Source organism: Narcine bancroftii, chromosome 1, assembly GCF_036971445.1.
Source record: "Narcine bancroftii isolate sNarBan1 chromosome 1, sNarBan1.hap1, whole genome shotgun sequence".
NCBI classification, from domain to species: Eukaryota; Metazoa; Chordata; class Chondrichthyes; order Torpediniformes; family Narcinidae; genus Narcine; species Narcine bancroftii.
Window position 1 is genome coordinate 323,711,907 of NC_091469.1, and position 21,753 is coordinate 323,733,659.

The window sequence follows — 21,753 nt, forward strand, 5'->3', positions numbered from 1 at the left end:
ATCATTCAGCCAGGTTGCCCGATGGTATCCGTCAACTGCCTTCTGGAATGGTTGCAGTCTCTCTTCACTGCAGTAGTCAGCCAAAGTTATCTCCTAACACTTTTTGTATTTAGAAAAGCTTGCATTCCCACTGAAGCCATCAAGATCAAAACTGTTCCAGACTGATGACTGAGATGTGTTTTATTTCCCCCAAATTAGATTTATGAATCAGTGTTAATTAAGTCAGTCAATCAACTAGGTCCATCCCATGTGATTTAAAACTGGGTTGCAATAGTTAAAACGCGTTTAGAAAGGAACACCCAGCCAGGACCCTCGCTATGCATTTGAACCAGATTTGAATGTTGGGCCCCAAAACTGGAGGCAGTAGCCCCAAGGTGCCTTTTCTGAGATTCTTCTCTGCACTCAGGACGTGGATGGAAGAAAAATAGAGGGTTATGGGGTAGGGAGGTTTAGTACTTTGTTTTAAGGAGTACATGGGCTGGCACAACATTGTGGGTCGAAGGGCCAGTGTTCTGTGGTCAGGCTCCCTGCCATCCCCTTGCACTACTGCATGTATAGCAGAGATAAACAAATTACTTTTCTTTCAGTGAAGAAATAATAGAATACGTTCCTGAATCAACTTAATTAGCCATCAATGGAAGCCCACATCTCGGTCGTCAGTCTGGAATAGTTTTGATCCTGATGGCCTCAGTGGGCAGGCAAGCTTTTATTTGTTTCAAGTGCCGAGTTTTTTTTTCCAGCCTGCTGTGCCATCTTTTCCATGACAAACTTCAAGCAAATCAAAACAGTGCAAACCATGCTTGAATAACCCCAGAAATGTATTCATTTTAAAAACTTGTGCCCATGAAATTTAGGTTAGATTTACTTGGGCTCCGTTTGCATCTTCAAATTCCAAGTGTAATGTGCATGGACTTGGTGGATTTGTACAAATGAACAAGGCAGATTCTCTCTCCAAGATGGGAAAGTGTAACTTTCAGAAATTCTTTCAAAAGAACATGGTATAGAATTATTCTCAAATTTGCAGAAGTTGTATGTTTAATTAATCAGGATGTTAATTTGTGCAGCGCTCTAATATATTTTAATTTTTTGCTTTCAGAAATACTTCTTGCTTCACCTGCTTGGAACTGGGAATTGCGGTTTCTCCCCTACTGACGTGGATACATCATGCTTGTGCCCTGTTCAATTATACAGCTTCCTTTGAGCAGAGCCGTGATGTAAACTCTACTTCCTTTTCAAATTGCTGCCAGCGTAAGCTACGCGCCCACGACAACTTCTTGAATTTCTGTGGTGGAGCATGAAATTAAACGGTCGTTGTTAGCTGGACATGAAACAGTAAGTTTTACCAAGAGGATGATCTGCTCTGTGCAAGCTGCTGGGTGGTGCCCCTGGGTCGATGGAGGCTGCTTGAATTTTGCCTGCATTTTATTTGCACTTGACTCGTGGAGAACGGGTTTGGGGACAGGATTTCCTGATGTAGTTACTTCATTCGTGCACTTCATTTCCTCCATGAAGGCAATACTGCTCTTGAATGTTATAGGGTGGGGTTGTTCTTTCTACAATAATATGTCATAATTAGAATTTGAAATGGTCTCGAAAGATTCAGTTGGGTGTACTTTGGGAGTACCCAGTACACAATTAAGTTTGGAGTAAGAAATGAAAGTATTGTGGAAAAACATATGAACAATCATTTATTAATTCCCCATTGCAGCAGTTGAGTTAATCTAGAAATCAGTCTCTGATTTATTCCTGCAAGTGGAATGAATAATCTTGCTACTTTTCAGAGGTGGGAAATTTGGATTGAGTTACCATGCTTCTGCCAGATCCATGCCTATTCCAGGAGGCCCTCAATGACCTGTTTAAAGACAGATTAAAATATTTGCTGCAGATACACAACTCACCATTTATAACTACAGGAACTGATGATTGTTTGAATTCTAGGGATCGTGCATGTCTGGTGTGCACGTGTCACGACACGTCACTTCAGCCTTTCGTTTCTTTCAAATTTTGGGGAGTTTCCGTCGGGGTTTCTCTCAGAAACTGGGTGATGGAAACCCTCTGGAGCTCCTTCAGAGTCCAGGAGACATGCTTCCTCTGCAAGCAAATTTGGGGATTCTCTCCATGGTTGTAGTTCTTGGCATAAACCAAGTAGAAACTAGAAGTTAAGATTAAAATGAACACACACCACCCACTTTCGATCTCTCTAAGCAATTTCCGATCTTCAGAGGTGAAGATTTATTTTATACTGAGTGATCCATTTGTGACTTTCCTCTGAAACACAAGGTTTAATTACTTCCTGTGTAAGTGTTGTGCCTGAGTTAGTTGCACTGTTCAAATAAACATCTTCCAAAGAAATGCAATCCAAAACCCCCCAAAAATATGCATTAATAAAATGCAAATCTTTTTTTTTTAAATTTTTTTATTTTTCACACCATAAATCACATTAGCCATGATATACACTATTTCTTTTTCACACATATACAGTGACTTTTTCTCCCCCCCCCCTTTCCTCCCAAACCACCCCCCCCACCCCCCCCTCATCCATTTTAGGTATACAATCTAGGTTGCATTAATTCAGTCAGACAATGTTGTCATTCAACAAAAATACACCAGAAATTCTACAGAGTTCATTCTTTTCTTTCCTTCTCCTTCCATCAACTTAGGTAATGTTTGTCCGCGGTAGGTTTTCGCTATTGTATTTAATGTAAGGCTCCCATACTTGTTCGAATATTTCAATATTATTTCTTAAACTATATGTTATTTTTTCTAATGGAATACATTTATTCATTTAAATTTAGTAGTTTCTTCCTTTTAATTTGGTTATGTATTCCATTAATATTTAAAGACATATAGTTCAGCGTAGCCCTTTTATATTTTGTTTATCTTCTCTTTCCGTTTTTCCATCATTACCTTTCCTCCTTTTCCATTTCTGTTTTCTTATTTTCAACTCTTTATAAGACAACATTCCTACAACATCCAACATTTTCCTTATTCTCCTATTTCTATCTTATTTATCCCCAATCTCCCCTTCCCCTCCTGAGTTGTCCTTTATCCCTTGTTGGACAACCACATCTCCCCTCTCCATTTGGATTTGCGAATCCACTCGCAAGCGTCAACTGATTTTGCAGTGACTGCTATTTCCCCCCACCCCGCCTCCCCCAGAAAAGATTTCACTTTTCATATGTCACAAAGGTCACTCTTTTAATTCCCTCCTTATTCTCTCTATTCCATTACCTTCCCTTATTAATTCTTGTCTATACTATCTATATTTTCCTCTAAGTACAGATACATTCATGTATGCTCATTGTCTCTATTCACTCTTATACCTCTTTACCCGCATACATATCAATCGTGATCATTTTTACTCTCATTACCCGTCTTCATCCCTCAGTCTATTTTTGTCTTTAGCCACATACATATCAATCGTGATCATTTTAACTCTCATTACCCGTCTTCCTCCCTCAGTCTAATAAAATGCAAATCTTGTTGCATTTAGGTTCTATTGATAGCTGAGAATTAAAATTAACTAAGTTATTGGAACAGAAATCCAGGCAGATTAAAATAGGTATTTTTGGCGAAGCTTTGTCCGCACTATTCACAACATTTCAATTTGTCTGGTGTGGTGATCAGTTATTGCCCCCACCCATTTGGCCGCATCACCATTGAAGCAGGAGTTTTGAATTTTCTTGCGCAGCCACAGAGAAGAAATGACAAGGGCTGTATTTGCTTGTGCAAGGGGAATGGGACGGGACCTTGCATGAAAATCAAGAGAATGTGATCGCAATTCGTGTTTTGTCAGTACAAGGTAATCTTGCACCCTTAATGGCTTTGTTTGGAGTGTTAGATGACATTAACGAGCTAATTTCTTCACCTGATTGTCAAGTCGTACTATTTACACATAGAGCTACCCTACTTAGATGGAAAGATTCTGATCCACCCACTAACACTTAGTGGTTATGCCATGTCTTGCCCTAATTTAGAAAAGATCAGGTGTTCTGCATTGTGTGCTAACATTAATTTTCATCAAATTTTGAGTCTTTTTATGGACTATTTTTGTGATCATTGAATGTATTTATTTATGTACATGGCTTTTCCTTCAGTTAGTCATGTTTTATAGATTCAGCAGAATAGTGCTACCTTTCATTTTATGTCAAAACATCCAGATTTTCTCATTAGGGGATTAGAGTTCTTTTTTTTTGTCATTCTAACAAATTGTATGGAGAAGGCTATATCGTAATTATTTTATTTTTGGAAATGTACTTGAGTTCTTCATATTTGGTAACCTTGTCTTCTCTATGCAATGTGTGCTTGTTCTATAAAACTCAATGAAAAGACTGAAAGAGATTGCAATGGCCGGATATCTGAAATGAGAACAGAAATTGCTGGGCACGTTCAGCAGGTCTGACAGCGTTCTTTTCCGCAGATGCAGCCTCACCAACTGTGCGCTGTCATCCCCTTTCTTTTTCATTTTCCATGGGTGTGTACTATTCAGGGGTTGTACTTGCAGACTGTAAAATGGCAATTTGACTGCTTTATCTGGTTGTTGTGGTGCAGAGAGAAATAAGGACTTCAGTTGTAATTGACGGCTTTATTGGAATTATAAATACGGATTGGGTGGAGAACCAATATATTTTTGGCAAAGTTTGGGTGTAGCCTCTTTAATAAAAACCCTCTGAATTTGTTGTGGGCTCGACTGGAGAAAAACGTGGCCACTTGCAGTCCATGTGCACAAGAGACATTACTGAATTTAAAGCTCATAAAACTCAAAGCTAATTATTGACATGATTTATAATCCTTAATTTAAATTCAAAATTGTGCCAGAGAATGGCGATTTTTTTTTTTCTCTCTCTGGGCTGCCTGAATAGCACCTGAAAACTGAGCTTTCACTATATTTCATGATATCTGTGCACATATGACAATAGTAATTGACCTGTTACGAGCCCAGACAACCCCAAAACCCAGCAGCATTAGATATTCACCAAGACAAATGGTTATTTAAACAAAAGTTGCTTTTAATTATTTTTAAACATGAAAACAGGGTCAAACTTTAACTTGTTACTATTAACTTAACTAACCTAACTTAATCCCCTTCTAATTCTAAGCGTACGTGTATGTAAAGTGTGGGTAAGTTTTAAAAAATTCTTTGATTCACAGTCCAATCTCACCTCTCACTCCTCCAAGTTCCCTGATTGCAGGCAATTTATACTGTGCACAGAATTTAACATTTATGATGTTCACCAGGCTTTGGTACTTGAAAGGTAAATGGTTACCGTTCAAGAAGGTTCTTGTCAGTTTTCAGAGAGAGATTTGTTGTTCGCTGGACACTCACACCTGATTCCTTCTGATCAGCCACTTCAGTGTCTTGCTGAAGAAACTTGCCCCATCGGGGTTTTCCAGATGATAACCTCTTTCTTTCAGATCACCACAGAATTCCTTTTTGTTTCTCTTATTTCAAGTGAAACATTAGGCAGTCAGTCCTCTCCTCTTGTATGAACCACAAGGTCCTTGACCAGGCTGAACTAAGCACTTGCAACCCATCTTCCAAGTGGGGTTTTTCCACAAGCTTGCCAGCTTGTCCTGTTCCAGTCCCAGCTGCTGCTGCTGAATGTAAAACTGCAGCACTGATCTTTCTCTTTTTTTCTCTCTCAGAAAAAAGCCTGTTTGACTCCCTCTGTACTTGCAAAACCACATGACCCTCTTTGAACAGCAAGCAGCACTCCCAGACAGCCTGCTCCTCCAAGTTCTTTCATCTACTTTTTTCAAAACAACAATCCATTAGTGAAATCTCTTGGGCACTCTTCAAAGTTTTTGCAAAGGCACACGGAGCCGACTTGTCTGGCTTGAGCAGAGCTCCAGTATTTTAAATGTGATCTGTTTTAAATTGTTTGTATGTGACCTACATTAAAAAAAACCTGCCCTAATTTATCTCCCCAAAACATAGCTATAATCTGTCACACCTGTAATGATCTACGATTGAGTTGCTGCCATTTTTTTGGCGAAGTGTTAATATTGTCAATGGAGTAGCAAAATTGGGTGTTGGTCTTCTGTATTCCTGATATAAAGAAAGATTTTTTGCTAAAGATTAACAAAGCCTTGGTTAAACCACAGCTTGTATACAGTGCAGTAAACCCCCATTAATCCCATGCACTCCAGACTTGGGATCACCAACTTTTCTGATTGTTTGATATTTATTCCTTCAGCTCTTGAATGTCAGTTTAGTTTTAAGTTGTGACATAGAGCAGACTGGCTTTTCCAGGGAACCCAATAAGTTTAAAGGGAGCGCAGGAATGGGAGAGATGGTAGTTTCAAGGGAATATTGGAATGGGACTCTCTGGATATATAGTTCTGAACATTGCACTGTAGTGTGAGTATATTATCATATTTACCACTGTCGCGGCTCACCAGAGGCTTAATTGAACCAGCTCAGGCTGTTCAGATTGACGACATGACGTCACCATGCGATGATACCATTTGGAACATGCGGGGTTTTAAAAAGCTGCGTAAACAACTTTTACTGAACTTGACTCAATTACGTCTGTTCATTTTCTCGTTCTTCATCTCACACTGCGACACAGTTGCTACATTAGTGACCCTAACGGGCCCAGACGGATTTTGGACCCAATGTGGGCAAGACAGAGGTTTCGCTCAAACTTCCTGTCCTTTGGAACACTCAACTCAAAGTTTGATTTGGTCAGACTGAGGCGCAATTCCACGTTCGCAAGATAGAAGTGGATGCTACTAAGTACTATCATGTGGTAAGCGCACTTGACTAGGACACGGCCGGTCGAGTAGTGGATTTCCTTCGGGACTCACCAGCTCTCAGCAAGTACGAAGCCCTAAAAGCCCTCCTCTGGATTTACGGTCTCTCACGACATGAGCAAGCTGCACATCTCCTCCATATCGATGGCCTGGGAGACCGCACCCCGTCGGAGTTAACAAATGACATGTTGGCACTAGCAGATGGCTGTAGCTCTTGCTTGCTCTTCGAGCAGTTGTTTTTAGAGCATATACCTGAAGATATCCGCCTCATGTTGACTGGTGAGGACTTTGATAACCCTCGTACAGTGGCCACCCGTGCAGATATTCATGAAACAGCAAGCCACAAGGCCCACAGAAATTAGTGCTGTGTCACATCCAACGGCCCAGGCTCCAACGAGAGCACACGTTACCCCGGACAAGCATGACTCCGTGACAACCACCTGGTGTTTTTACCATCAACGCTAGGGTTCTGGAGCTCGCCACTGCCGACCCCCTTGCAGTTTTCCAGGAAAACGCCATGGCCAGTTGTCGCTAATGGCTCTGGCGGCTGGCCACCGTAACAGCCTAATCTACATCTGGGATGAACTCTCCCAGCACAAATTTCTAGTCAACATGGGTGCGGCGGTTAGTGTCCTTCCTCCTTTGGGTTTTTACACCCGTACAAGGAGCATGAGTCTGGCGCTCACTGCGGTAAATAACAGTTCAATTTGTACGTACACCACATGGACTATACCGCTGAAATTCGGTGACAATAAGTTCACATTGGAAGTTCATTCTTGCCGCTGTGTCCCAGCCGTTGCTGGGTGCGGACTTCCTCAGAGCCCACTCACTGATGGTGGACTTAAAAGGGCGCTAGTTGGTAAACACTGCAATGTTCCAGACTTTCTGCCTTGGAAGAGCCAAACTACCTTCCCCACGCTGTGGAGAACTTGAACAACAAATTCACCAAACTTTTTGCAGAATTTCCGGACATTGTTACTCCCCAGTTCTCCACTGCCACACCCAAACATGGTGTCACAACCACATCCTCACCTAAGGACCTCCTCTACATGCCAGAACCCCGGCACCTGCTGCCCAGCAATTTGCGGCTTGCAAATCAAGAGTTCCACAAAATGGAGGAACTTCGAATCATATGCAGGTCTGAGCCCGTGGGCTTCCCTGCTACATATGGTGCCAAAGCCAGGGGAGGCTGGAGACCTTGGGGAGATTACAGGCATCTCAACAACGCTACCACTGCAGACTGTATCCTGTGCTCCACATACAGGACTTTACAACAGTAAACCCAGAGGATGTGCCCAAGACCACCATACTAACTTTGTTCGGCCTCTTCAAATTTTTGATAATGCCTTTTGGGCTCAAAAATGCTGCACAAACAGTCCAGCAACTGATGGACACTGTGGGACGTGGCATGGACTTCCTTTTCATAACTTGGACGACATATTCATTGCCATCCACTCCCACAAAGACCACCTGCAGCATCTGTGTTTACTCTGCCGCTGCCTTCAGGAGTTCGGGCTAACTGAACTCTGCCAAGTGCAAATTCGGGCAGTTCTCTGTCTAGTTCTTGGGACATCAGATCAGGAGCTGGGATGTCGTTCCACTGTCTAGCAAGGTGGAAGCCATTCTCATATTTGCAAGGCCCGATACCATCAAAGGTCTCCAGGAATTTGTGGGGATGGTCAATTTCTATCGTCGCTTCCTACCCTCTACAGCTCATATTACGTAATTCTTCTTCGACCTCATGTCCACTGATGCCAAAGAACTCAAGTGGACAGAGGAGACGACAGTATCATTCCAGCAGACAAAAACGCACTAGCGAAGGCAACATTGCTGGTCCATCCACAAATGGATGCACCACCCGTCTTGACGATAGATGCGTCTGAAGTGGCAGTAGGCAGGGCCTTGGAACAGTACACCAATGGACAATGGAAGGTTCTAGCATTTTTTAGTAGGCACCTCCGCCCTCCAGAAACCACATACAGCACATTGGATAGGGAACTGCTGGCACTGTACCTAGTGGTCAGACATTTCCGCTATTTTTTGAAAGGCGTGGGCTTCACGGTTTTTACTGACCACAAACCACTACCGATCACCTTTGTGAAGGCATCAGATCCCTGGTCAGCCTGCCAACAACGCCACCTGTCGTGCGTATTCGAGTTTCCAACCAGGATTAAACATATCTCCTGTTGAGTAATCTGATGGCTGATGCCCTGTTCCGCTCCTCTATTCAAGCAGCACGTGCCCTCTCTCCGGGTGTAGACTACATGGTGCTCGCCAAAGCTCAGCGCCAGGATGACGAACTCCTGGCTTATAGAACTGCTGTCTCGAGTCTGCAACTCGAGGATGAGCCTTTGGGCCGCAAAGTACCAATCTCCTGTGCGACGTTTCCACAGGTCAGCCTCGCCCTATCGTCCCTTCTGTGTGGAAACATCACATTTTCAATGCCATTTACAGACTATCCCACCCCTCCATTCGAGCAACAGTCTGCCTAATAGCTGACAAGTTTGTATGGCATGGACTCAAAAAGCAGGTCACACACTGGGCAAAGGTACCAATTGGAAGGCGCCACTTCAGCCTTTCCAGCCACCGCAGCACAGATTCGACCACGTGCCTGTTGACATTGTCAGCCCGCTTCCGGTGTCACGAGGGTCTAGGTACTTATTAGCAGTCATCGACAGATTCACTAGGTGGCTGAAGGGGGTTCCTATAATGGACCTATCAACCGATTCATGCGCCAGAGCTTTTATTTCTGCCTGGGTATCTCGGTTCAGCCTCTGACAGAGGCCCACAGTCGAATGGCCTGGTGGAGAGGTTCCATAGGCACATGAAGGCACAATGATGGCCTGCCTCCAGGGACATGATTGGGTGGACAAGCTGGCCTGGATCCTCCTGGGAATAAGAACGGCACCCAAGGGGGATCTCATCTCCTCCTCGGCCGAATTGGTTTATGAAGCCCCACTTATTGTACCTGGGGAGTTCGTGCCCGCAGTACACGGACAGAAGGGGCCACCGACTAAAGTCTTAGGCAGCTTGCAGGATCAGCTTGGAAAATTGGCCCCAGTTTCCACGTCAAGGCATGGAACAAGGACACCCTTCATCCCAAAGGAACTCTGGGACTGAGTTTGTGCATAGAGGTGCACAGGGCCACCCTTACAGAGGCTGTATGAGGACCACTTCAGAGTGCTACGAAACAATCATACAACTTGTGTACTGGACATTGGGAGGCATCCAGAGACATTTATGATTGACCAACTAAAGCTTCTCATGCGCCTTGATCGGCCCTTGCCACGACCCCCGATGCGAAGGTGTGGACAACCGTCCAAGGGTGGTGGACAGTAATGGTACCTGACGTTTAGCCTCCTGTCGCCAGTTCTGTGGGGGGTGGGTATGTAGCAGTTCAATGGAGGCTTAATCGATCCGACTCGGGAGATTCCGAGTGACGTGATGATGTCATTTGGAATGCGCGGGGATCTAAAAAGCTGCACACGACCGTTTGAGTAAATGCCTTTTACTGATCTTCGACTCGACCACGTCTGGTCATTTTCTCATTCTTCATTTCGCTCTGCGACGTGGTTGCTACACAAGTACAGATACTCTGAAATTCTGACAAGAACACCAATGACAACAGGAAAAATTTAAACTTCTACAAATGCAAAACAGAAAAAGAGATACTAAATATTAAAAGACATAAATATTACGGTTGCAGTTAGTGCAAGACAAAAAGTGTTAGTAGTTCAGACAGATTTTTTGGGGTAGTTTATGGTCAGGGTTAGAGTAGTATGGGGAGCCTGGTTGCAGTTGGAGAAAAATTGTCATTGAACTTGGAGCAACTGGACTTTTGGCTCCTTTGCCTTCTGCCTGAAGGGAGAGCAAGCAAAGGATGTAACCTGGGCGACAGGAGGTCATTTTCTGATGTTGGCAGCCCTCTTGATGCAGTGCCTCGTATAGATTCTTTCAGTGGAAGGGAGGTCAATGCCCGTGATGGACTTGGCTAAGTTTGCCACTTTCTGCTGCCCTGCTGCGTTCATGAGCATTTGAGTTTCCAAATCAGGATGTAATGCAACCGGTCCATATACGCTCTAGAGTACACATGTAGAACTTCAATAGAGTAAAAGGTTCCATTATTGTCACGTAATACTACATTTAGAATGTAACATACATGGAATTCTTTGACTTTTGTCTACCATAGGCAGACTGAGAGTCGCCACTTTGTCCAGCGCCCCTCACAGTAGTCCATAGCACCTGGTGTTCCGAGGTGGTCTCCACTCCAAGTACTAACCAGGCGTGATCGGACAATCTCAGTCGTGTTCAACAACGTGCCATATCTCAGACATGTTACAAAGTAGTAGTGTTGTGGGGCCTTCTTGGTGGTTCCTTAGCGAGGGTCTGACTTCTTCACAGTTACTTGAGCACTTTTTGCTTGGAAAGAGTACTGCAGATTGGCAGGCCGTGAAGTCAGCCCATCTTTGCTTGGCTTTGCCAGAAATTTTATGGGTGAGCTACCAGTATTCATTGGCAAAAAAAAACGCCAGCAAGTTCGAGACTCTGGCCTGACTGAATGCAGAAGATGCAAACTTGCTGATGTGTCCCACGTGACAAGTCCATCACTGTTCTCTGCTCTTGGATGAATCAATAAGCCCAACAGAAGAGCATGAACACTGGCATTTCCCAACATTTAAGCTGGGAGAGTTCTTGCAAGTTTGGAATGGAGATGTTGAATTGAGACCAAAGACACTGCCTTACTTTTCATGCATTATCAATTTTTTTTATAGTAATGCCGTAAGATGGTTATAATATGAATTTTTGCACTGTGACGCTGCCTCAAAACACCGAACTTCATGACAATAAATCCTGATTCTGATCATTTGGAGGGAAGAAAGTAAGAACAAGATAAGTTTATCTATTAATTTTGCTTTTTTTTTCCCCCTCCCAAGTATTTAACTTCTGTTTTAATAATAACTTTAAATTAGTTATCCTGTGATAATTTTTTTAAATTCCTCCCATGAACTTGGGAACTTGGGGATAAGGGCTTGTTGTCTGTCAAAAGATTTCCTTGACAGTTCAGCAGGTGGGCTCATTGTGAATTGAGAATGTTCCAATATTAAATGTGGATAGTAAGCCAAACTTTGCTCACCTTGCGGTAGCTTGTGCTCTTAAGGAGAAAAGGCCAAGAGATTTTTAATTTTGAAGGGAGATGGAAACATTTGTCACTCATGAGGAAGTCTGCTTTAAACCCAAGCCAAATTAGAAAAGAATGCAAAATATTGTGGGCATTTGTCAAAGATAAGAACATTCTGAATCTTTTAAGGCTGGACTGTGTCTATTGAGATGGAATTAATATTTCAAAATGGATGATTTTTTGCAAAGTGAAAAGTTGGCAGGAGTGTCGAACCCTGTCCAAACTAAATGTTGTGGATGTTAACTTGATTGATGGCTTTAGGTTTGAAACCCTTTTATTTTCTAATGAAGAATTATGAGAGAGTTTGAACCAAGGTGATTAAATGGATGTGCTGCAGTATGGCGTGGCCAGATGAAGAGATTGAATGGCTTATGTTTGTACCGATATTTCCATACACATTGCTGCAAAAAACCCTGAAATCTGTTTGAGAGTATACATCAAGGGTGGCCAAACATTTTTGGTTGTGCACCACATACAGAAAAATATAAGGAGTCACAGCAAACAATATTAAGCCCGGCAGTTTTCAACCATTACGCCGCAAGAAAAATAGTGTTTTACACCGTAAAACCGTGTGTCGTCAAAAATTCATTTTCTATCAAAATAACTGTACCACACTGCTGAACAGATGAACTGTGGACATTACAGTGGTTTACTGATGTGCTCTCATATTACAGTAGACATTTTTGTATCTACTGCTGGTAAATTTAATTTAAATGAATACAATAAAACTCATTCAAAAAGCAGTGTAAAATTACATGTCTCCAACATTCCTCCACAACTCTCAGTGAATATGGCTCTTGGCACTGGCCACAGTGATGATTTTGAAGTTAACAGATTCCTTGCAAATCAAGCAAACACAGTTCCCATGGATTTCTGTGGAAAAGTATTCATTTCACTACAGTGTCTGAAATTTTTGGCACTCCCTTTGCTATTTTCCGTCTTTACAGTTCTGCCGTGTTTTAATCAACTGAGGTAAATGATTTTTTTAAAATGAAGTAAATGCTTTCATCAATGAATAACATTGCAATGGCTGGTCTAGTGCAGTGGTTCTCAACCATTTTCTTCCCACTCACATACCCCTTTAAGTAATCCCCATGCCATTGGTGCTCTGTGATTAGTAAGGGGTTGCTTAAGGTGGGATGTGAGTGGGAAGGGAAAGTTGAGAATCACTGCTCTAGACTCAATTGTTACTAAAATATTTTGCTTGAGGAAAATTGCCATTTCCTTTGGAGTTCTGAAACCGTGCACATAACGAGTCAATGAGGTACAGTGGTTTTCAAACTTTTTCTTTCCACCCACATGCAACCTAAAGCAATCACAGAGCACCGATGGCATAGGGAATACTTAAAGTGGTATGTGAGTGGAAAGAGAAAGGTTGAGAACCACTGGGCTAGTTGTTGTTTAAAAATGACAGTGACATCTAGTGCAATTTATTGTTAGAGACTATGTTTTAACAGTCCTCAACGAGGGCTCAGTAGTGGAGAGGGTCAAGAACTTTAAATTCCCAGGTGTCAACATCTCCGAGGATCTGTCCTCGAGTCTCCACATTTTAATGCAATCATGAAGAAGAGACACCAGCGACCATTCTTTAGGTGTACGGTGGAGGGCATTCTGGCTGGTTGCATCACTGCTTGGTCTGGAGGCGCCAATTCTCAGGACAAGAATAAACTCCAGAGGTTGTTAACTCGGCCTGCGACATCCCAGGCACTAGACATCACTCCATTGAGGACATCTACATGAGTCGGTATCTTAAAAAAGCAGCTTCTATCCTCAAAGATCCCCAACCACCTAGGCCATGCCCTTTTCACTCTGCTACCATCAGGATAAAGGTTCAGGAGCCGAAAGACAAGCACTCGCCGGTACAAGGACAACTTCTTCCCTGCTGCCATCAGATTCCTGAATGATCAATGAACCTAAGACACTGCCTTACTTTTTGTGCACTATTATTTATATAGTAATGTTGGATGATGATTATAATCTGAATGTTTACACTGTGACGCTGCAGCAAATCACTGAATTTCATGACTTGTTCATGACAATAAATTCTGATTGTGAACAGGCCATATTCCATTTTATTTTTAAAATACGTCTTGGGCCATATAAAAATGGACAATGGGTCGCAGTTGGCCCGGGGGCTGTAGTTTTGCCCCCCCTCCCCCCATGATATATGTGAACACATTACTTGTGCTTGTGGTTTACTTGCAATTTGAACCTTGTTTGAGAAGCGGCTGAGGATCAAGGAAGTAATACCAGGCTGCAGTTAATGAAACTTAGTGAAGGGCAGCGGACCCTAACGGCAATACTCTGCAACGTTAACTGGTTTCAGGGAGAAAACAGCAGCGAGCTCTGAGTGCAACCTTTCGAGCACTGTTAGATGTGGAAGATTGCGTCAGCTGACTGGATAACATAAGGAACAGGATCAGGAGTCGGCCGTCGAGCCTGTTCCGCCATTCAATGAGATCACGGCTGATCTCCACCTACCTGCCTTTTCCCCCATATCCCTTAATTTTTTTTTACTATGTAGAAATCCATCCAACCTTACCTTAAATATATTCACTGAAGTCACCTCCCTTGCTGCAAAGAGCAGCGAATTCCACAGATTCACCATCGTCCTAAATCTACTACCCTGAATCTTGAGGCTATGCCCTCTGTTCTTATCTCCCCCACCAATGGAAACATCTGACCTTTAATCACGCCTTTAATAATTTTGTACGTTTCCACAAAATCCCCTCTCGTTCCTCTAAATTCCTGCAAGTACAGTCAATCTCCCCTCGTAGGTTAACCCTTTCACTGCTGGAACCTCCTCTGGCAGTAAGGAGAGCAGACACTCCTGATGATTACCGATTGAAACCCTTTCCTCCTCAGAAGAACCTTGGGTAGACTATTGATCTTGCCATCAACCTTGGTTAAACTTCTAAATCCTCGAAATCTGAATAAAAATTAATAATTGCCCACAAATGCATTAATCATTTGCCCTCATGATCTAATTTTCAGTTGCCTCGAGATGTTGGTCCCGTTTGCACCCATCAGCCGAAGTTAAGAAACACACCACTCTAAGGCATTTCCTTGAGCCCCCATCAGTGGATCCTCCTTGTTCTCTCAGCATTTAAAGTTGGATCTTGCTTGTCGTGACCTCTTCTGTTGTATACTCAAGGCATGACATAGTGCACGGGACAAATATTGGCATCCTGGAGATGTTGAGAAGTAGGTAATAAATTACCTGTTGCATTTCTGACCGTAACATTCTACTACTGGAGAATACCAGGTGGGGCACAGGTGCCTTTTAGTCATTGGATGAGAGGGTTCGATTCTTTGGACACAATAGTAAAATGGCATTGGTAGAGATGCACTGAGATGACAATAGCAGTCAAGCACCCATTTTACATGATCCCTTTCCTAACCCCATTTTATTCTCCCCATATACCTGTCGACAACCCCCTACCCCTCATGATTCTTTGTCGGCTTAACCTATCACTGTGCCCACTTTGGGATGAGCGAGCACTCTGGCACATCCTGAGAAGCCCACTGAGGTCACCGGGGGAATATGTGAGTTCCACACCGCACCAAAGGTCAGGATTGAATCTGGAGATATGAGCGCTGCGCTGACTGAGAAGTCCTTGTCTGCCACTCCTTCACATACTTTGACGTTCAACATAGCAAGTTGTTAAAATTTTAACCTCTTCACATAGCTGAGTCCCTAATCAGCGCAAGCCTGTGAGGGAGACAAAGTTGTCAAAAAAACCCATTTGAGTAAATTGCATCAAGCTGTATCTGAACATAAGGTAATTGAACCTTTTCATGGAATTAAATTCCACCAACATTGTCTCTATCTTGGCACTTCTTGGGACCTCTTTATATAAATTAACGGACAATCCAGTTGTTAAATACAGTTTGAGAATATGCGTACAGTTGAGAAGGCATTTTGGATTTCACGGCTTTTCTCTTGCAAGCCCCATTATATCCAATCGCCTTTTTCAACCTTTGTAGGAATCTGCTTTAAATGATTGGTATAGATTGGGTATTAAATGCTTTAAAGACCTTTTTTTATTGATAACAGTTTTGCATCTGTTGAACAATTGGTTGGAAAATTCCGTTTACCAAACACTCATTTTTTTTCCCCCCAGATACTTACAAATCTGGCATTTTATTCAATCTCTTATTCTTGATTTTCCTGGGGCTCCCTGAGATTCTTGATATATTTTTACGATTATGACCTTCTTGTAAAGGTTTAATTTCTGTTATTTATGACAAGTTGGCAGGTTTAAGATGCGCCCCTTTAGTCCAAATTAAGAATGCCTGGGTGCAGGATTTCGCTGTCCAATGAGGTTTGGGACTCTATTTTCAAACTGACTAACACCACAGCTCTGTGGGCTCGCCAATATCTGGCAATTTTAAGTGGTACAAAGGCCCACCTGTCCAAACTCAAATGATCTCGTTTTTACTCAGGTATAAATCCCCGTTGTGAAAAATGCAAAATAGGTGATGGTTCTTTAATCCTTATGTTCTGGACATGCCCCTTCCCCCCAAGACCACGTTTGGAAAAAAAATTGGAGAGAAGTTTTTCAAACACTATCAGTGAGTCTCAATTTAAAATTAGAACCACGTCCCTTAGTTGCTCTGTTTGGAACTCTTGGAGAAGACGATGTTTTACCAACTTCAATTAAATATGACATTTTACCTTTGACTTCGTTGTTGGCCAGACGTGCTGGTTTGATTAAGTCAGTGGAAAGATAATACCCCACCAGTTCATGCACAGTGGCTAAAGGATGTAATGTCCTGTTTAAACTTGGAAAAAAGCTAGGGATGCAATGAATGATTCAAACATTAGATTCCAAATGTTACGGGGCCCATACCATCATCTCTAAGTTCAGTGTTAATACAGAACTTGGGCCTGTGTTGTCCCACTTCAGAGAGAGCTACTTTGTTTTGTCATTATTAACCTTGTTTAGTGGTAGGAGTTTTGGAAAATTTAAATTTATTACATCCATTCTTTATTATAGTGGCTGGGCATTGGGAACTTGTGTATGATGACTTCTGTGGTGCTTTTAAATTCCATAATTGTACTGTATACTTATTATTACTGAAAATTAATAAAAATATTTTTAAAAAGAAAGGGTTTAATCTGTTCTTGGAAGTAAATAACCTAATAACATTTAAGAGGTTTCTTAAATGCTCTTATAGACAGGGAATATAGAGATATTTATCTTGTGCAAGCAGCAGAATTTTAGATAAACTAGGATATCGGGTTCAATACAGACCTTGTGGAGTAAAGGGCACATAATAATGCTGTGCTGTCCTCTGTAGGTATTTCATTTGCATATGGCATCTGGTATGTTGTCTGGAAATGGCAAACTGTTTGCATGCATCTTACCAATTGATCTGCTTTGCCAGTGCACAACCATTACGACGTCTGAAAGCAAAAACCATCATCTGAAGTTGTCGTTGAATGCAGGTTGGAATCGTGTGCCCTTTAACCGTATGGCAGATTACTGTGCAAAAGCTATTTTCCAGATACTGCTGAGACCCGGGGGGGGGGGGGGGGGGGGGCGATGATACATAAGCTGCTGAGTTATTGGGAGGACCCAAAAGTTACAAATCAGCAGGTGCTGAGTGGCGTCAGTCATTTTGTGAGGCCACGGACTGATACCTCACCAGTTGAACAAGCCAGTTGGAAATATCAACGATTGTAGTACTGATTTAAATATATTAGCCATTCCAAATGAAATTACGTTAACTTGAAATACTGACCTTTTATTCCAGAAATCTAATTCTTCATTATCCTGCACAGTGTGAAGTATTTAAACGATTTCAAATAGATTTGCAAAGAATTGTAGATGCTGGCTAATAATGTGGGGAGCAGAAAATGGTTAATGAAATGATATTTCCCTAAGTGGCCGTCTGATTTGTCCAAATTGACACACAGTGTTATTTTGTGCATCACATTTCTTTTGAAGTCCCTGTGAGGTGTTCATTACCAGTTTAGTTCCCCTCAGCTGTGTGAGGCTGAAGGAAAGGGCTCAGCATCCCTGTTCTACAATGAGTAAGATTTGGAGAATTTCTGCTCTGGCCTTGGCTTTGAGTACACCCTTCTGACCAAAGTCTCCTTTGAATGAGATGCAAAATAGATACCCAGCGTCCTTCATTGGTGACCTTTACTGGCCATTCCCAACCTTTTTTGGGCTATGGCCCTCTTAAAATTCAAAGTTCAGGCTTATTGTCGGAGTACATTACGCGACATTGCATACAACCCTGAGATTTTTTTCCTGTGGGCCAGGCAGAATTACCACTGATCAATAGAGCAAAAAAAAGACTGTACTGAAGAAAAAAAAAGTCAAGTCAACAATCTGTGCATACAGAAAATAAATATTCAACAATGAATAATATGCAAGTGTCCTTAAATGAGTCCCTGATTGAGTTTGTTGTTGAGGAGTCTGATGGTGGAGGGGGAGCAGCTGTTCCTGAACCTGGTGGTGTGAATCTTGTCGCACTGATACCTCCTTCCAGATGGCAGCAGAAAGAACAAAAGCGGGTCAGGAGCCTGGACGGGAGGGCAGCTGGGGCCTAGGCGAGAGTCCACGCCCAGAATGTCCAGTGGCCGGGGCCGGGTGTTAAGTCCCCGTTCGATGCATCAGGAGCTCGGATGGGCGGGTGGCTCGGACTTAGATGAGAGTCTGCCTCTTGGGGGGGGGGGGGTGGGTGGGTTTAGGGAGGAGCTTAGGTGGGCGGGCAGCTGGGGCCTAGGCGAGAGTCCACGGCCAGGGTGTCAGGAGTTTGGATAGGAAGGCAGCTGGGGGCCTAGCCGAGAGTTTGCGACCAGGGCGTTGGGAGCTACAGTGGGCGGGCAGCTTGGATCACACATTCCACTAATTTCACTGTCCACAACATGCCACAGTCAAGCAGTCGCAGGCCACATGCACTAAAACTACCTTTGTGAGCACCGGCTCGCACGATTCCTGTCTCAGCCAACGCATTTCTGCGAGCTGCACATTATATGTCAAAGAGCCAGTTTGGCCACTCCTGGTTTAGTTATTTGTACATCTCTCTGGGTTTGCTTGACGCCCCATGAGTTGATGAAGCTAGTCTAAGCTTGAATGTTTTCCTTCTGCTTCAGAGCTGTATCTCTGGGCACTGGTAACTATTTACCAGACACCTTTTAGTCAAGTGACTAATTAAGATTCAAATTAGGCTTTCCGAAAAATCCCTTGAGGTCCAATATTCCACTGTTCCAATAACCTCCGTTGTGTTGCCAAACTTTTCCATTCACTCTCCCAGTGATGAGATAAAAGAAGATAAATTCTGCACAGCTCGTTTTAAGTTGCCGTGGTGTTATTTAAGTGTGCTACACTCAAGTATCTTTTGAAGCCCAATCATAAGTCAAAAAGCTAACTGATAAACCTCCTAGTTAATTATTTGCCAGGTCTTTCTCTATGGGCCATCTCAGCTCTTGCGTAATTTTGAAAAATTGTGCTATGATTAACTTTGCTTCAGCCAATTTTTTTTTTGTTGAAATTGGTTTCGTACTTTTGGTTTCTCATTGTTGACACAAATCCAGTGAATCTCATGGTGCCCAGAACCAGCGAGATGTAGAAAGGCCTTGCGCTTTGTGGTCCTTGGAAATTTATCCTCTTGTCACGCCACTGGTTCCAGGGTTTAAATGGTTTGAGGGAAACGGCTGACTTTGGCACCCTCTCAATTCTCTGCCTGTTTGGTGTGGAGTCACCTTTTATGCATATTTTCATATTTGCGTTCTAGTCATCACGGAAAAAGCAAGCTTCTGATGTTGTTGCCTGCATAAGCATGAGGAACAGGATCTCACTGACATGTGGAATTCAGCATTTCAGTTAATTCGCCTTTGCCGATTACAGTAAAACCTCTGGTATTCGGTATTCAAGCAACTGGCAAAAAAAAATCGAGCAAAATAAATTCAAAAAATTAAAATGCATTCGAATAAAATAATAGATTAAAAAAAGCAAGATTATAATTGTAAAAGTGAATGTTCTCTGAAGCAACACAAACCTTTGGTGAAGATGGGAGCAAATATTCAGCCAGCAGACGGCCTTGGTCGTGTTTTGCTCCTAGCAGCTGTTTGAATGTGTGAAACAGCGATGGTGTCACCCAGGATGAAGAGCTGGTCGCTGCTGCTTGTTATTGGGGTGACTCTCTTAAAGTGTCTCCTATCCCTGCTTAGTAAGAGTCGCACCAGTCAATGGGTTTATCTGTAAACTTGGTGGGTGGGGGGGAAGGGTTAATTATCTATAATGCTATTGTTCCTCTTTTGGGTAGCTCCGTGGAAGGGGAGGAACCTGCAGATGCAGAGACGATTAAATGTTTTCAAAGAATGTGTCTGAAAATAAAATAAAATGCTTTAAGGTTTGTTCACCGTAAGTAACTGCTTATTCTTCATGCAGGTGTATTAGTTAGGCATTGTAAGTGTGAGTCTCAAGCAACCGAAAAATCTACTTATCCAGTATCTACTGATCCACATAGATACCGGATACCTGGGGTTTTACTGGTGGATTCTGGTATAAAGGTATCCATCTGTAATATGTCTCTCCAGGTACTTCCCAATATGCTATTTCCAATTTTCTCCTTCTGGCTTCAGTAACAAACCTCCTGCATTTCAGAACTTTTAACCTGTCCTTTTGTTTAACCTCTCCCCCTCTCCAACAGCCCTTATTAAGCTATTAAGTTAGATCAGTAGTTCTCTACCTTTTTTGCCCTATGCCCCATGTACACCCCACCATTAGCAGAAAAAAAAGTTACATATTCAAAAGAAGTTTTAATTAAATCATTTACTGTGTCTTTCAATGCAGTTAAGGTCAGGAATACACTGGAACATATATTTTATATTCAACGATTATTTCAATGTCATCCATCTCAAACACACATTCAACAATTGTTGTCACTTCAGTGGGAACCTTGCCCCTGTTTCTGGCTGCAGATTTTTTTGATCGAGGGACTAATTTTATTAGTTTCCATCTTAAATTTGTAATTTCCAGTTGGTTTCTCTTAGCTTGTCTTCTTTTCTTCTTTGGCTTGGCTTCGCGGACGAAGATTTATGGAGGGGGGGTAAAAGTCCACGTCAGATGCAGGCTCGTTTGTGGCTGACAAGTCCGATGCGGGACAGGCAGACACGGTTGCAGCGGCTGCAGGGGAAAATTGGTTGGTTGGGGTTGGGTGTTGGGTTTTTCCTCCTTTGCCTTTTGTCAGTGAGGTGGGCTCTGCATGGGTTTTCTCCTGGGGCTCCAGTTTCCTCCCACTGTTCAAAACGGGTATAGGTGAATGGGGTATAAATTGTGTGGCATGGACTCATGGGCCAAAAAGGCCTGTTACCATGCTGTTGGTCTAAGTTTAAAAAAAATTAAAAATTAATTAAAATTAAAACTGCACACTTTAATCCAAAATGGCCTCACCGATGTCTTATGCAACTTTACATAACATCCCAACTTCTATACTCATTACTTTGATTTATGAAGACCAATATGCCAAAAGTTCTCTTTACAACCCTATCTACCTGTTCAGGGAATTATGCATCTGTATTCCCCAAATTCCTCTGTTCTACTGCACTCCTCAGTGCCCTTCCATTTACTGTGTATGTCCTTCCTTGATTTGTCCTTCCAAAATGCATCAATTCACACTTGTCTGCATTAAATTCCATCTGCCATTTTTCACCCATTTCTCAAGCTGATCCAGATCCCACTGTAAGCCTTGAAAACCTTCGCTGTCCACAATGCCTCCAATCTTTGTGCCATCTGCAAACTTGCTGATCCAATTTACCACATTATCATCCAGATCATTGATATAGATGACAAACAACA

The 21,753-nt window shown here is 42.5% G+C and overlaps 1 protein-coding gene across 5 annotated transcripts in view; it reads left to right on the top strand.

Moving 5' to 3' along the window:
* The window catches only part of elmo1 (engulfment and cell motility 1 (ced-12 homolog, C. elegans)), a 339,660-nt gene that overhangs the window by 76,446 nt on the left and 241,461 nt on the right, over nt 1–21,753 (top strand). For 4 of the 5 annotated variants that reach the window (XM_069907380.1, XM_069907390.1, XM_069907389.1 and 1 more), the window contains exon 2: nt 1,097–1,332. The gene's annotated coding sequence lies outside the window, so the exon portion shown is untranslated. Of the gene's footprint in view, nt 1–1,096; nt 1,333–3,691; nt 3,803–21,753 lie in introns of all 5 variants that reach the window. The other variant, XM_069907387.1, reaches the window with a different exon arrangement.